This window comes from Apium graveolens, chromosome 1 (genome assembly GCF_009905375.1).
Source record: "Apium graveolens cultivar Ventura chromosome 1, ASM990537v1, whole genome shotgun sequence".
Taxonomy (NCBI): domain Eukaryota; kingdom Viridiplantae; phylum Streptophyta; class Magnoliopsida; order Apiales; family Apiaceae; genus Apium; species Apium graveolens.
In genome coordinates this window covers 20,865,092-20,879,924 of record NC_133647.1, presented here as the reverse complement: position 1 = coordinate 20,879,924, position 14,833 = coordinate 20,865,092, and positions in this window count along the sequence as shown.

The window sequence follows — 14,833 nt, the reverse complement described above, 5'->3', positions numbered from 1 at the left end:
CCAGATACATCTTGTGATGACTGGGATTTTCGTAGTGTAATTATATGAATAAAATATAATTCTGAGGTCTATCATGAATTATGTGGATAAAAATATTAAGTATATAATTTTGTGGCTTATGTGTAATTTCTGTGAAATAGTAAAAGAGAACGTAAAATATCTCTTTCCAGTTTGATAAGTCAGTAAAAGGCGTAAACTATGTTTTGATAAGTATAATTGAGTCAGTTGTTGTCGGGCCGTCGGGTAGAACGGGACCCGTTATACAAAAGGTGGATTTAACGAAAGGATTGAGAATGAGATAATATGTGGGCTATGTTAAGATATGGAAATGTTGAGTATTTCGTGTATTTATGATTGTTTGTATTCAAGCTGCGAATCGTATTGTCATTTTAAAAGTGTCAGATAATCAATATCGGCATCCAAATATATAAGACAGAAATTATGTGTAAAAGTTTATAAATTCGAGTTGTGATTGATATTATTAGATGAATATATGTTTTTGGATATTTACGATTATGATTCGGGAGTTTTAAAGATTTTTTAAAAGATTTTATTTGGTAAAAATAAGGATTATTTGGTCCTTATATATTTTTATTAAATTATAAGAGAATGGTCAAAGTGTGAAATTTGTTTTATTATCTCTAGAATGGTCCTATAGACTTTTAAAACATGATAGTTGGATTTATTTTGATATTTTGGTATTTTAAAATGATTTTTCAGACTTTATTTTTATTATCAGAGATTTATTTGAAAAATCCATAAAAAATATTCCATTTGCTCAAAAATTATTTTAAAAATATGGGGAGAGAGCTACTTTCATATTCTTTGTATTAAAATATAATTCGTGGTATTTTCAGTTTTTGTAAAACCATTTTAATATTAATAAATGGAGTTTATAGATTTTAGTATAAAAGAAAAAGAAAAAGAAAAAGAGATAAACAGATTTTTATTAATGAGATTACCAAAATACCCCTGCCCTCTCATCTTATAACTACCTCCTTCTTCCATCCCCCCCCCGTGCTCTCTGTTTCTCTCTCGAACTGTCGGTACTCTCTCTCATGTTCTCTCTAATCCCTCACCTGTTTCTTGATCCGAGACCATGGCCGAGTCTCATTTTGCCTCTAGTTTCTTGATATGAACTTGCATGTCAGTTTCATGTTGATTAATTTCTAAAATCCGAAAACCCTCTTTGATTTTAACTTTGAATTTGAAGGTTTTGGTTTTGATGAGAATGAGAATGAAATATGTTAGTGTGGGTTCTTAGAAAATCGATGATTTTCGTGTAGGAAACCCTCGATTTAAGGGCACCATCGACAATCCCCGCCACCGGCGATAAACTCCGGTGAGTCGGTGGTGAGCTATGATGCCATGACTGAGCTCTAAAGATTTAAATCAATGTATTCGAGTGATTGCATGTTAGCTACATGAAATTTAAAATTTTGTGATTTTCAAATCTTTGTTTTGGTTCGACATATGTGTTTAAATTCGGTTTTTTGATTTGAGTTTATGAATTTTGGTTTGAATAACTAAGAAGTTGATATGTGATTAGTTGAATGTGTTAAGTTTATATTTTCAGAATTTAAGAGTCAAAATATCATTTTATTCGGTTGATTGAATTCTAGTTTTAAAATAACTCGGGTTGAAATATGTGATTTTGTTATTTGTGAGTTGGATTATATGCTAGGATGGATTTGCATGTATAAGATATGATTTTGAATTTGATTGCTAAGACTTATATTCGGTTTTAAAGAGAATAAGAAATGAATCTTTGAATTCGAGTTTTAGGTTATAGTTTTGATTCGGTAAGATCAAGTCGTTAGTTTGGTAATCGTAAAAAAGTTGAATTGCATGTTACGTATTATGAGTGGTTGATTGATTTGTAATATTATACATAGCAATGTTAAAGACCATGTAATAGGAATTTCTTGGATTGTTGTTAAATTGGTGTTTTTGGGAAAAGGGATAACGTATTTATGAATACAGAGAAATTATATATATATATATATATATATATATATATATCAGGGATTATAGATAATACATTTTAACAAGATTTGAATATAAATAAATCATGTTCGATTATGTGGATGTGTGATTATTTTTTATATGTAGAGTTGTTAGGTCACACACACACTGTAGAGGGGGTGAATACAGTGTATAGTACACTCAAATCGAACTTAAAGAACTTAAGTAACAGAAAATAAACTTTATTGAAACAATAAACTCTGTTACAATATTGAACTGTTACCTCTCAGTGATGAACAAATATCACAAGAGCTGCTAGGGTTATATAGAATAATAACTTCGATAATGATAACACTTATAGTGTAAACCCTATGCCTGTGTTTATATACTACACAGTTACAAGATAATCGCTAATTGATATGGAATATAATTCTGCTTCCTAAAATATATCAATCAGATATCTTCTATTCCAAGTATTCCATTCTTCACGGAATTCCTTCTTCATGCATATCTCTTCTTATGTTTATCTCGATCTTCTTTCCTTTAATCAGCTACTGTCCTTATCTGATTGTCCTTCAGCACTTAAGTTCTGATAACTATCTTCTGATGATTATCTCCTGATAATACAAGTACTGATATCCTTAAGTCCTGACTTCCAGTATAAGTACTGATCAACAGTTAAGTACTGATCTATCCTGTTCACACAAGATTTGAAAGCTAAACATAAAACATATTAGCCATGACATTATCAAATATATCTAACAATCTCCCCCAACTTGTAAATTAACAAAATATACAAGTTAAACAGATATTTGATGATGTCAAAAACATTAAGTATAAATGCATGAGAAATAGACTAGATAACTACAACTTATAGTCCTTAAAGTTTTACCAATTTCAACTTCTGATAACAACTTCAATCTGTATAAATATCAGAATTTAAGCAGTTATAGATCTTCGTCTTGGCTTCATCATCTTCTGATCTCTCTGATGTCAGGAGTTGTTCTGAGATAGTTCTTCAACAAACATTTCTCAGCATATCTTAGTTCATCAATCATTCTCCTTTTAACACCTTTAAGCTCTACAGTATCTTCACCAGTTTGAAAGATTGCAGCTCTGAGATCATTAATCTTTGCTTTCCTTAACTCCTGATCTAGTCTTATAACATAAGCTTTGTCAGATTCAAGATTGAATTCAAGTCCCTTAATACCAAGATACGTTCTGATCTGTGCAGTATTAGGCTTCATATCAACAATATCACCATTGTGATCTCTGTACTTTGGAACATATCTGCTGTCAGACTTAACAGAATAAAGCCTTTTCTGTCTCTGAATCTGTTCTTTTAAGTAGTTTGCAGCAGTCTCTGTTATTCTGTCATCCACTTGAAGTAAGAAAAGTACATGCTCCAATTCTTCAAAATACTTCAAAGGAATGGCATTTTGTCTTATATGATAAACCCTACCATCTGTCATGAAATAAAACATGATGTATTCTTTCAAGTAGGTATGGTAAACCATCTGTACAGATTCCAGTTGATTCAATCTCTCAGGAGTTGCTCCAATACCTGGTTCACTCAAGGAAGTTGGATCATCGATAGTGTTGTGTACTCTTCTTTCATCAGCACTTCCCAATCCAGTTTTATCTCTAGCTTCCTTTCTAGTAACTACTCTTGCTTCAAAACCACTTGGAGTAGTCTTCAAAGATTGAGTCTGTTTTGCTTTAGTGAATCCTGGTAGGAGTGTTTTAGATCTATTTTCTGATATCAAGTTAACTTGAGCACTGTCAGAGGTTACTTGCTTTTTCTGAATATCAGAACTTACAATTTCTTGACTCTGAACAACTTGAGCCATGTCAGAGGTTGTTTTAAGAACTTTTCTTGAAGTCAGAGCAAGATCATCTTTTTCATCAGTAATTTCTTCTTCCTCAGGAGGTACATAAGGCTTGATAGGTTCACCAACCTTTTCTTTACCCTTGGATCTTGGATCTATCTGTGGTTGTGATCTAGCCAAAGTTTCTTCAGTATGTATCCTTTCTTTGATCACAATGCCTTTAGGTTTTGGAAGTAACTTTTTACCAGAAGCTTCAGATTTAGATGTGACTTTCTCTGATTTAAGTCTGGCTTCTTCTTCCTTTAAACTTTCCAAGTCCATCCCTGGATTTTCTTGAAGAAATAACTGTCTTGACATTTCCTCATCAAGATCTAGAAGTTCATCAGAACTTATCCTTTTACCAGCAGCATATTCTTTTCCCAGTATTAGAACTTGTTCTGTGACTAGCTTGTCTTGATGTAAACCTTCTACCTTGACTATGACCACTACCCATTCCAGAGTTTCCTTGGTCATCTTTTCCATCATCCTTTCCTTGCAGTGTCTTATTGGTTTTGCATTTGGACTTAATTACCTTCTCCCCCTTTTTGGCATCAGCAGGTAATAAAAGAGAGATAAGTAGTTCCACTGAGGTCTGGATTTCAGTAAGTTGCAATTGCTGAGAAGCTTGATTTGTCAGAATTTGATCAATCTGAGCTTGTTGCTTCTCTTGAGTTTTCTCAATATAAGCAATCCTGTCAATGGTAGGTTGGAAGAACTTTTTCTTATCAATTTTCCAAACTTATTCCTGTTTGATAAAGTTCTCCTGAATCTTGTGTAGCTCTGCATGAGTGTTGGAATGAAGACCTTGTAGATGTTTAGTACTCAATTCAGTGACTCTAAGCTGGGTTTTAAAATCATCAGAATGTAACATTTCATCAGCTTTAGTCAAGTGCTCAGCAAGATGTAAAGCGTTTGGAACACATGAAACTGAGTTCCATTCCGGAGTTTCACTCCAAGGTACTGGTGCATCCCTGATAACAAACTCCTTTACCAGTTCAGACTTAGGAAGAGTCAGTGGAGGAGTATGTCCTGAAGGACCTGCTTCATCAGCATCTACAGTTGTAGCAGCCTCACCAGTATCTCCAACATTTGCAGCATCAGAACTTAGAGAATCAGTATCTTCTGATAAGACAACAGTGTGAGTAGCAATGGGGGCTTCAGCATCCTCTAATTGCTGATCTGATACTAAGTTCTGATCAACAGCCATATCCTGATGCTTACCTAAAATCTGATCATCAGCATCTTGATGCAGAGAAGGTGTTGGTGATAACTCAGGAGTTTGAACAGCATCAGTAACAGGTGTTGTGGAAGGATTATTTGCTGTTGGAGCTTCTAAGAAAAGTATTTCAGGCACAACCAGGTTCTGAATATCAATTTCAGCACTTATGCCTGGATCAACAAGAGACACAGAAGGTGAATTAGCCTTGTCAGATACAGCTTCCTGAGATGGAGTTGATGGAGAAGAAGTGACTGGAGCAAATTCCTTGTCTTGTGAGATCAGAGATTCCTGATCCCCTTCCTTAGCTGCTTCCTCCTCATCATCTGAAACTGGCCTGTGTGCCCTCTGTTTCTTGTACTTCCTTGTTGATTTGGATTCCTTGGGAGTTTCAGGAACTGTCATACGTCTAAGCCTTTTGAGAAGCCTAGAACCCCCAATTGCAGAATCCTTCTGAGAAGTTGCCTTCTCAGCTTCATCTACCACAGGTTCTGAAGAAGGAATCTGATCCTCAGAATCTGATTCATCTCTCAAAGTAATTCTCCTCCTCTTTTGAGGTGTTTGAGGAACAGTCTTTGTTCTCTTTGGCTTAGAGGATGTAGGCTTCACAGTAGGTGCTGAAGAAGAAGGTTGAGCAGTCTGTAAAGTGGAGAGATAGGATTTGAGATAAGTTCTGAGGGTAGGTTGAGTAGAATGAGAGGTAGGTACTGAGGTTGATGGATTTGGGGTGGTTGGAGGTGGTTGAACATCAGAGTAAACAGATCTATAGGTATCAGGATCAGCATTTACCAGGATCTGTTTTACAGACTTAGGAATCTGTAATCGTCTAACCATTTTCTTCTTAGTATCAGCATTTACCAGATCATTAAAGTACCTTTTTGCAACCTTAAAAGGTGGGGTTTGGGTGCTGACGAACTGAGGTTCATCAGTACAACAAGTGTAAATAAGTTGACAGAATCTAGCAAAATAAACAACATCTCAATCCTCTGTCATCCTATCCCCAATAAAACCAACTAAAGCAGTTGCAAAATCAAAATAAGTTTGATTGATAATTGCATACCCGATGTGCTGACTCATAATGGGAATAACATCAAAATTCGAACATTTATTTCCAAAAGCTTTGGTGATGCAATCAAAGAAGAAACTCCATTCTCTTCTGATATTAGCCCGTTTCAACTGTCCAAGTTTCGTCAGACTCTTTTCATATCCCAATGCAGCCATAAACTCCCTAAGGGCTGAGTCCTCTGGAACTGAGAAAGTACAATCCTCTGGAAGTGTAAAGCCCTGCGTAATGTACCAGGAGTGACTACAAAAGATGAATCACCCACTTGGAAGATAATACTGGGAGTTCCACGGTTACCACCATCATCAAAAATGCCAGTCCTCCAGAACCTCAGAACTTGTTGACTTGAAAATAATTCAGGCTGAGTTAAGGCGTACCCAACCTCACTATGTGCAAGAAGATCTTGCACAAAGTGCAATTCAGATGGAGCTTCAGCATGATCAAGAATTGCAGCATAGTTGTTTGGAACAAACTTAGCTCCATCAATGATTAAATCATTTGGTGCCATGTGAAAAAATTTAGAGTTAAGTATGCCTGATAGGTGTTTGATATAATATCTGTATGAAAACAACGGAAATAGTAAAGTGAAGGAGAGTAAAAGTAAGAAGAGAGATAGAAGATGAAGAAATTAAAAAGATTAAAGAAATCTTCTCTCTGCTGTACTTATACAAAAAAAAATATTACCGTTGGACACCTGTCAGACATGCAGTAATAACGGATAGTTACTGGGCTCGAGAAAACAGTAATCATGACTTACCCATTTGCCGAGTTTCAAGGAAAAACTGTTCCATTTATCAAGGGAAACAATTCAAATTTTAACCCGTTATCACTGATTGAACTGCAACATTAATATTCTGAAAATAAATCATGTTAAAAATGACCGAGATAATGTCGATGAATAAGTGCTGACAGAGAATCAGAACTTAACTAAAAGTACAATTTAAATGGTCATCAGAATATCAATCAGGATTTATCAACTCAAGATAAAATAACTCAGAGACACAATCTTGAAGTAAAAACAGTTTTCATTAATATATCAAGTCAATACATTTATGAAATGGAAATTATATTAATACTTATACAAGATTTTCCCTAAGCTTCTAATCCTAACATCAACAGCTTTAGTCCTGGCTAAGAAGCCTGACAAAGCTGAGGATGAAGAAGAACAGGAAGAAGACAAGATTAAGTCATCTTCCTCTTCCTATCTTCGACGAACAAGATGGCGAGTCGTATGATTCGCTCTTGCTGACGGATAGCTTCCCGCCTTTCCTCCTCCAGGCGCTCTAGATGGCGATGGTAATCCATCTCGAAGAATAGAAGGTGAGCCAGCACCTCCTGTGGGACAGAGTCCCAGATCTCCTCAGAAATGGCTGTTATATGCCACTCCTGCTGCCACTCGGCACAACTGAGCTCCATTGTGAAGGTTTGTGTGTTCAAAAACATGTTGTATCGAACCATTGTGTTTTTGACAGAAGAAGGAGGATAAGTGTGTGAGAAGAATGTGATGGAAAGACTGATGTGAAGTGGTTGCTTATATAGGCAAGAGAATGCCAAGAGACGCAAAGATATTTAATGCTGACAGGTAGAATTAATTCTACCTCGTCTCCCTAGACTTTGAAAAAGAATAACAGTCATTGGAAAGAGGAATCATGGTCTAGACCGCACAAGACACAAGAAACAGTGGACTGTTCAAGTACAAAACCATTAATCCTCATCATAGTGACTATTAATCTTCCACTTCAACATATTTGAGTACAAACTGAGACTATTATCAAATTTTATTCAAAGATAAGCCAAGTAAAGGATTAGACTGAGAAATCAGAACTTAGACCTATACCAGAACTTAACAGTCATCAGAACATAATTTCTTAACTCGAAAAAGGAATGACCATCTTAGTAAATCCTAATACAAGTTCTGAGTTATGGACGTCAGAACTTAATCATCAGAATGTGTAACTTAGAACTTGTCCTCAGAATTTGTGCAATAAGGACACACTGACTGTTTATCGAAAATAACATAGACCACCACAGAAATTTTCATCATTCAGATGGAGTGATTAGTGTGTGCATTAAGCTAAAAACAGACAAAGAGTAAAGTCTGATTCACTGCAGTACATCTTAGAAATAAGGCATAACTAAAATTTTGCTAAAGATCTGTCATTGTCCTGAAACCGACTGAAGAATGAGTTTATGCTTGAGTCCACCTCAACTATTTTGTGCTAATTTTATGCATCTTTTGAAATTCTATTTTACAGTGGCTTCTCAGTGTAAGTGAGTCACGACTGTTTATCAGAATTTATGCTATTTTCAGAGTATTTCTCCAGTAATCATAGAGTGTGAAAAGTCACCAAGAAATTATTTTGCTTTTCTGATACATATTTACTTAATACCAGCAATGCACTTGGGTCGTCCCTTCCACATTTTTACTCTAGATCTCAAAGGAGTACCTGATTTTATTCTTTGATCTTTTTGCTTTTTCTTTTGATAAGGGAGGTTTATCAGCACTTAGTACATTCAGCAGTTTTACTAGTATCAGAACTTAACAGATGAATAGCATTATTCTAATTTGTGACTTAGTAATAAGATATACAAAGTGAACTTAACTAAGCTCAATTATCAGAATTTGCTAGTGTCATAAGATTTCCACTGAAATAATTACTTCTTCCATGGAATCATTTGTTTATTGAAGACTACTAGGTCAGTATCTAGCACAGTTATCCTCATAGGATTGAATAATTACTGAAACAGACATATCACTTATCAGAGTTGAGAAATATATATCAGACAACAGTCAGTACTTAAAAATATTTAGCAATTAAGCATAGAATACACAATGAGCTTAATTCTGTAAATACTGAGCATAAAGTCTGATAACACAGAACAAGTCTAAGCAGATTTAGAGAAGGAACCTGAAACCATTCCAAGTTCATTTACCAATCTTGTAAAAGTAGCTTCACATAATGGTTTTGTGAAGATATCTGCCAACTGTTGATCTGTGGGAACAAAATGCAATTCCACTGTACCTTCATCCACATGTTCCCTGATGAAGTGGTACCTGATGCTGATGTGCTTTGTCATAGAGTGTTGAACTGGATTACCTGTCATAGCAATAGCACTTTGATTATCACAGTAAATAGGGATTTTGAAATATGTTAACCCATAATCCAGTAACTGATTCTTCATCCAAAAATTCTGTGCACAACAGCTTCCTGCAGCAATATACTATGCTTCTGCAGTTGATGTGGAAATTGACTTTTGTTTCTTGCTGTACCAAGAAACCAATCTGCCTCCAAGAAATTGGCAGCTTCCACTTGTGCTTTTCCTGTCAATTTTGCAACCTGCAAAATCTGCATCTGAGTAACCTATTAGTTTAAAATCTGATTCTCTAGGATACCATAATCCCAGAGCAGCTGTTCCTTTAAGATACTTAAAGATTCTTTTTACAGCTGTTAAGTGAGGTTCTCTTGGATCTGCTTGAAATCTTGCACAAAGACAGGTAGCATACATGATATCAGGTCTACTAGCAGTTAGATAGAGTAGAGAGCCAATCATACCTCTGTAGTCAGTAATATCTACTGATTTACCGATATCCTTATCCAGTTTTGTTACAGTGGCCATTGGAGTGGATGCACTTGAACAATCTTGCATTCCAAATTTCTTTAGCAAGTTTCTGGTGTACTTGGTTTGACAAATAAAAGTGCCTTCCTCATTCTGCTTGACTTGAAGGCCCAGAAAATAGCTAAGTTCCCCCATCATACTCATCTGATATCTTGACTGTATTAGTTTGGCAAACTTCTTGCAAAGTTTGTCATTTGTAGATCCAAAAATGATATCATCAACATAAATCTGGACCAGAAGTAAGTCCTTTCCATGGTTGAGGTAGAACAGTGTTTTGTCTATTGTCCCTCTGTTGAATCCACTTTCCAGAAGAAACTGAGCTAAAGTCTCATACCATGCTCTAGGAGCTTACTTAAGTCCATAAAGTGCTTTATCAAGCCTATAGACATAATCTGGATGTTTGGTATCTACAAAACCTGGAGGTTGTTCAACATATACCTCTTCCTCCAATTCTCCATTGAGAAAAGCACTTTTCACATCCATTTGAAAGACAGTAAACTTTTTGTGAGCAGCATAAGCCAAAAATATCCTTATGGCTTCTAACCTAGCAACCGGTGCAAATGTTTCATCATAATCAATTCCCTCCTGTTGAGAATATCCTTTTGCAACCAGCCTTGCCTTATTCCTTGTAATTATGCCATCACTGTCAGTTTTGTTTCTGAATACCCACTTTGTACCAACAATAGATCTATTCTTTGATCTTGGCACTAGGGTCCAGACTTTGTTTCTTTCAAATTCATTCAACTCTTCCTGCATTGCTTGCACCCAATCAGCATCTTAAAGAGCTTCTTCTACTTTCTTTGGCTCAGTCTGAGAGAGAAAAGAATTGTATAGACACTCATTTGAAGTACCTGTTCTAGTTCTGACACCTGCATCAGGATTTCCAATTATCAAATCAGGTGTATGTGATTTTGTCCACTTCCTTGCAGATGGAATGTTTTCTCTAGAACTGGATGCTCCCCCATGATCCATGCTATCTTCATTTTCATTTTCTGATGCTCCCCCTGAAATTATGCTCTCTGAGTTGGATTCTTCAGAATTAAGATTTTCAGCATTATCAGAACTTGGCTTATCAGAACTTGACGAATCAGAACTTGAAGAGCCAGATGCATGTTCTGATGTTTCTTGAGATGTGGTAGGATCTTGAGTATGCTCCCCTTGCATAGGTGCATCTTCCTTTAACGTAGTCACCACAGTTTCAATAACATCAGAGTTTAATCCGTCAGAGTTTGTAGTATCAGGACTTAGACTGTCAGGATTTTCAGTATCAGAATATGAGTCTTCATTTTCAAATCTCAGCTGATCACGGTCAACGAAATCTTTAAGACCAGTGATCTTCTTGTCATCAAAAGAGACATTGATAGATTCCATGACCACTTTTGTTCTCAAATTATAGACTCTGAAGGCTTTTGTGGAAAGTGGATATCCAACAAAGATTCCTTCATCAGCTTTTAGATCAAACTTTGATAGCTGTTCAGGATGAGTCTTGAGAACAAAACACTTGCATCCAAATACATGAAAATATTTCAGATTTGGCTTCTTTTTCTTCACCATCTCATATGGTGTTTTTCCATGCTTGTTAATGAGTGTTGCATTTTGAGTAAAACAAGCAGTCTGCACAGCTTCAGCCCAGAAATAGGTTGGAAGCTTTGCTTCTTCAAGCATTGTACGTGCAGCTTCAATGAGAGTTCTATTCTTCCTTTCAACAACTCCATTTTGCTGTGGAGTTCCAAGAGCAGAAAATTCCTGCTTTATTCCATGGCTTTTGCAGAACTCTTCCATTATCAAATTCTTGAACTCAGTATCATTATCACTCCTTAAAATTTTCACAGAATCTTTGACCATTTTATCCAGCTGTTTGACATGATCAATCAAGATAGATGCAGTTTCACTTTTTGTGTGCAAGAAATACACCCATGTGTATCTGGTGAACTCATCCACTATGACCAACGCATACTTCTTCTTTGTAATAGTCATGACATTTACTGGACCAAATAGATCAACATGTATAAGATGATAAGGCTCAAGAATTGATGATTCAGTCTTGCTCTTGAATGAAGATTTTCTTTGTTTGGCTTTCTGACATGAATCACAAAGACCATCAGGAGCAAATACTGTGTTTGGGAATCCTCTCACAAGATCTTTCTTGACCAGTTCATTTATATTGTTGAAATTTAAATGAGAGAGTTTCTTATGCCAATTCCAGCTTTCTTCAATTGATGCTCTACTTAACAGACAGATTGCAAAGCCATCAGTACTTGTTGAAAGCTTAGCTTCATAAATGTTACCACGTCTATATCCTTTCAGAACAACTTTGCCTTTAGATTTACTCACAATTTCACAGTGTTCTTCAAAGAAATCAACATGATAACCTCTGTCACAGATTTGACTTATACTCAGAAGGTTGTGTTTAAGTCCTGAGACCAGAGCTACTTCTTTAATGATGACATTCCCAAGATTGATATTGCCATATCCCAATGTTTTTCCAATGTTGCCATCTCCATAAGAAACACTTGGGCCAGCTTTCTCCACAAAGTCTGATAGCAGGGCCTTATTTCCAGTCATATGACCTGAACATCCACTGTCCAGAACTAGAATATTTTTCCTGTTGCCCTGCAATCATAAAGACCACTAATTATTAGTTTTAAGGACCCAGACTTGCTTGGATCCTTTGGCCTTATTAAGTTTGTTAACATTTGCAGCGGATTTAGCATCAGAGTTTATGTTAACATTTTTCTTATCAGAATTTACATTATCAGACTTTGCATCAGAATTTATACTAGAAGGAACAATGGAAACTTTCTTCAAAGAAGGTTTTATTTGATAATAATCATAGTACAAACTATGATATTCCTTACAAGTATAAATGGAATGTCATAAACTACCACAATGAAAACAAAAAGAAGCCAGATGGTTAGAACTTCCACAGTTATGACATGTTTTCCTAGGAGCATCATGAACAGGTTTATAATCATTGCTTTTATTCACACCTTCCTTTCCATTCCTATTTTTCCTAGGTGATTTTACCTTGTTTGCATTCTTGACATCTTTCAGCTTATGCTTAAGCTGCTTCTTTGTCATTAAGCCTATGTTTACTTCAGCTGTCTTTTCCTGTTTTAGTTTGTCAGAAGTTAATTCCTCTTTAACTTCTGATTTCTCATTATCAGACTTTACAGTTACAAACTTAACAGGTTTTAACTTTGGCTTTTGCTTAACAACAGGCTTAATTTCTTCAGTTCCTTTATCATTCTTATTTTCTCCATAACCTAAGCCCTCTTTCCAATTTTCACTACTTAGCAAATTTTGAGTTGTTCTGCCAGAGTTAGTCCAAGTCCTGATTATCTCTCTTTCCTTTTCTAACTCAGTTTTTAGAGATTCATTCATTTTTAGCACTTAATCCCTAACATAAAAAGCATCATCTCTATCCTTCTGAGTTTGATGGAATATAACTAACTCTTTTTCTAAGAAATCATTTCTTTTCTTAAAAACAAGATTTTCAGAAGTTAATCTTTCACATGTTAAGGTTTGATCTCTATAACTAACAAACATGGTTTTAAGATATCTTCTCAACTCATTAATATCATCAGTATGAAAAGCATAAGTAGTCTGAGGTACCTTTGTTTCAGCAGCTTCAGAACTGCTCTCAGCACTTTCTTTATCAGCATTTGCCATCAATGCATAGTTCTCCTCACTTTCAGAGTCTGAAGTGTCTGTCCAGCTTTTCTGCTTTGTGACAAGAGCCTTGCCTCTGTCACCCTTTACCTTCTTGCAGTCAGGAGATATGTGGCCTTTCTCACCATAGTTATAGCATTTAACATTGGTGTAATCTCCTCTGTCAGACTTTCCTCCTCTGCCTTCAGATCTTCTGAAATTCTTCTTATCAGAACTTATGCTTTTCCTGGAAAACTTCTTTCCCTTCCTGAACTTCCTGTATGCAATCTTTGTGATTCCTTTCACCATAAGAGCACACAGTTTCATCATCTCCTCATCAGCATCAGTCTCAGGCAAGCTTTCAGAATCTGAGTCATCATCACTCTCAGAACTTGATGACTCAGTATCAGACTTTATGAAAAGAGCTTTACCCTTGTCTTTCTTTGAGGAAGTTGCTTTGGGGAATTCTTCTTCAGCCTTAAGAGCAACTGTCCTTGACTTTCCTCCTTTCCTCTTGCTTCTTTGTTCCATCTCCAGCTCGTGTGTCTTGAGTATTCCATAGATTTTGTCAAGAGTTGTTTCATCAAGATTGTAGTTGTCTCTTATTGTCATTGCCTTCAAATCCCAGCATTCAGGAAGAGCTAACAGGAACTTAAGGTTTGAATCTTCAAGATCATACTCTTTATCAACCAATGACAAATCATTCAAAAGTTTGACAAATCTATCATATAAATCATTCAATGACTCATTAGTCTTTGAGTCAAAGTGTTCATACTCTTGAGTGAGTATTGTCTTCCTGTTCTTCTTAATTGTGTCAGTTCCCTGACATCTTGTTTCCAGAGCATCCCATATCTCCTTAGCAGTCTTGCAGTTGATTACCCTGTTTGACATTACATTATCAATGGCACTATGCAGTAAGTGTCGTACCTTAGCATCCTTAGCAATTGATGCTATGTCCTCAGTAGTATAATCACTCTTCTCCTTTGGTACGGTCATTGCTGCTTCACCTGCAACTGCAACAGCGAGTTTGGTTGGTTTGTGAGGACCTTCCTTGATTCTATCAAGGTATTCTGGATCTGTTGCTTCCAGGAACATGGTCATCCTTACCTTCCATATGGGATATTCAGATGGTCTTAGTATGGGGACTCTGATGGTCTCATACCGACTCTGAATTTGTGTCTTCGATGGTTCCTCAGTTTTAGTAGGCTTAGTTGGAGTTTCTGTGTCCGACATGATTGTGTTTGGATCTTTAACTGTATGTATGTTAACAGATAGGCTCTGATACCAATTGTTAGGTCACACACACACTGTAGAGGGGGTGAATACAGTGTATAGTACACTCAAATCGAACTTAAAGAACTTAAGTAACAAAAAACAAACTTTATTGAAACAATAAACTCTGTTACAATATGGAACTGTTACCTCTCAGTGATGAACAAATATCACGAGAGC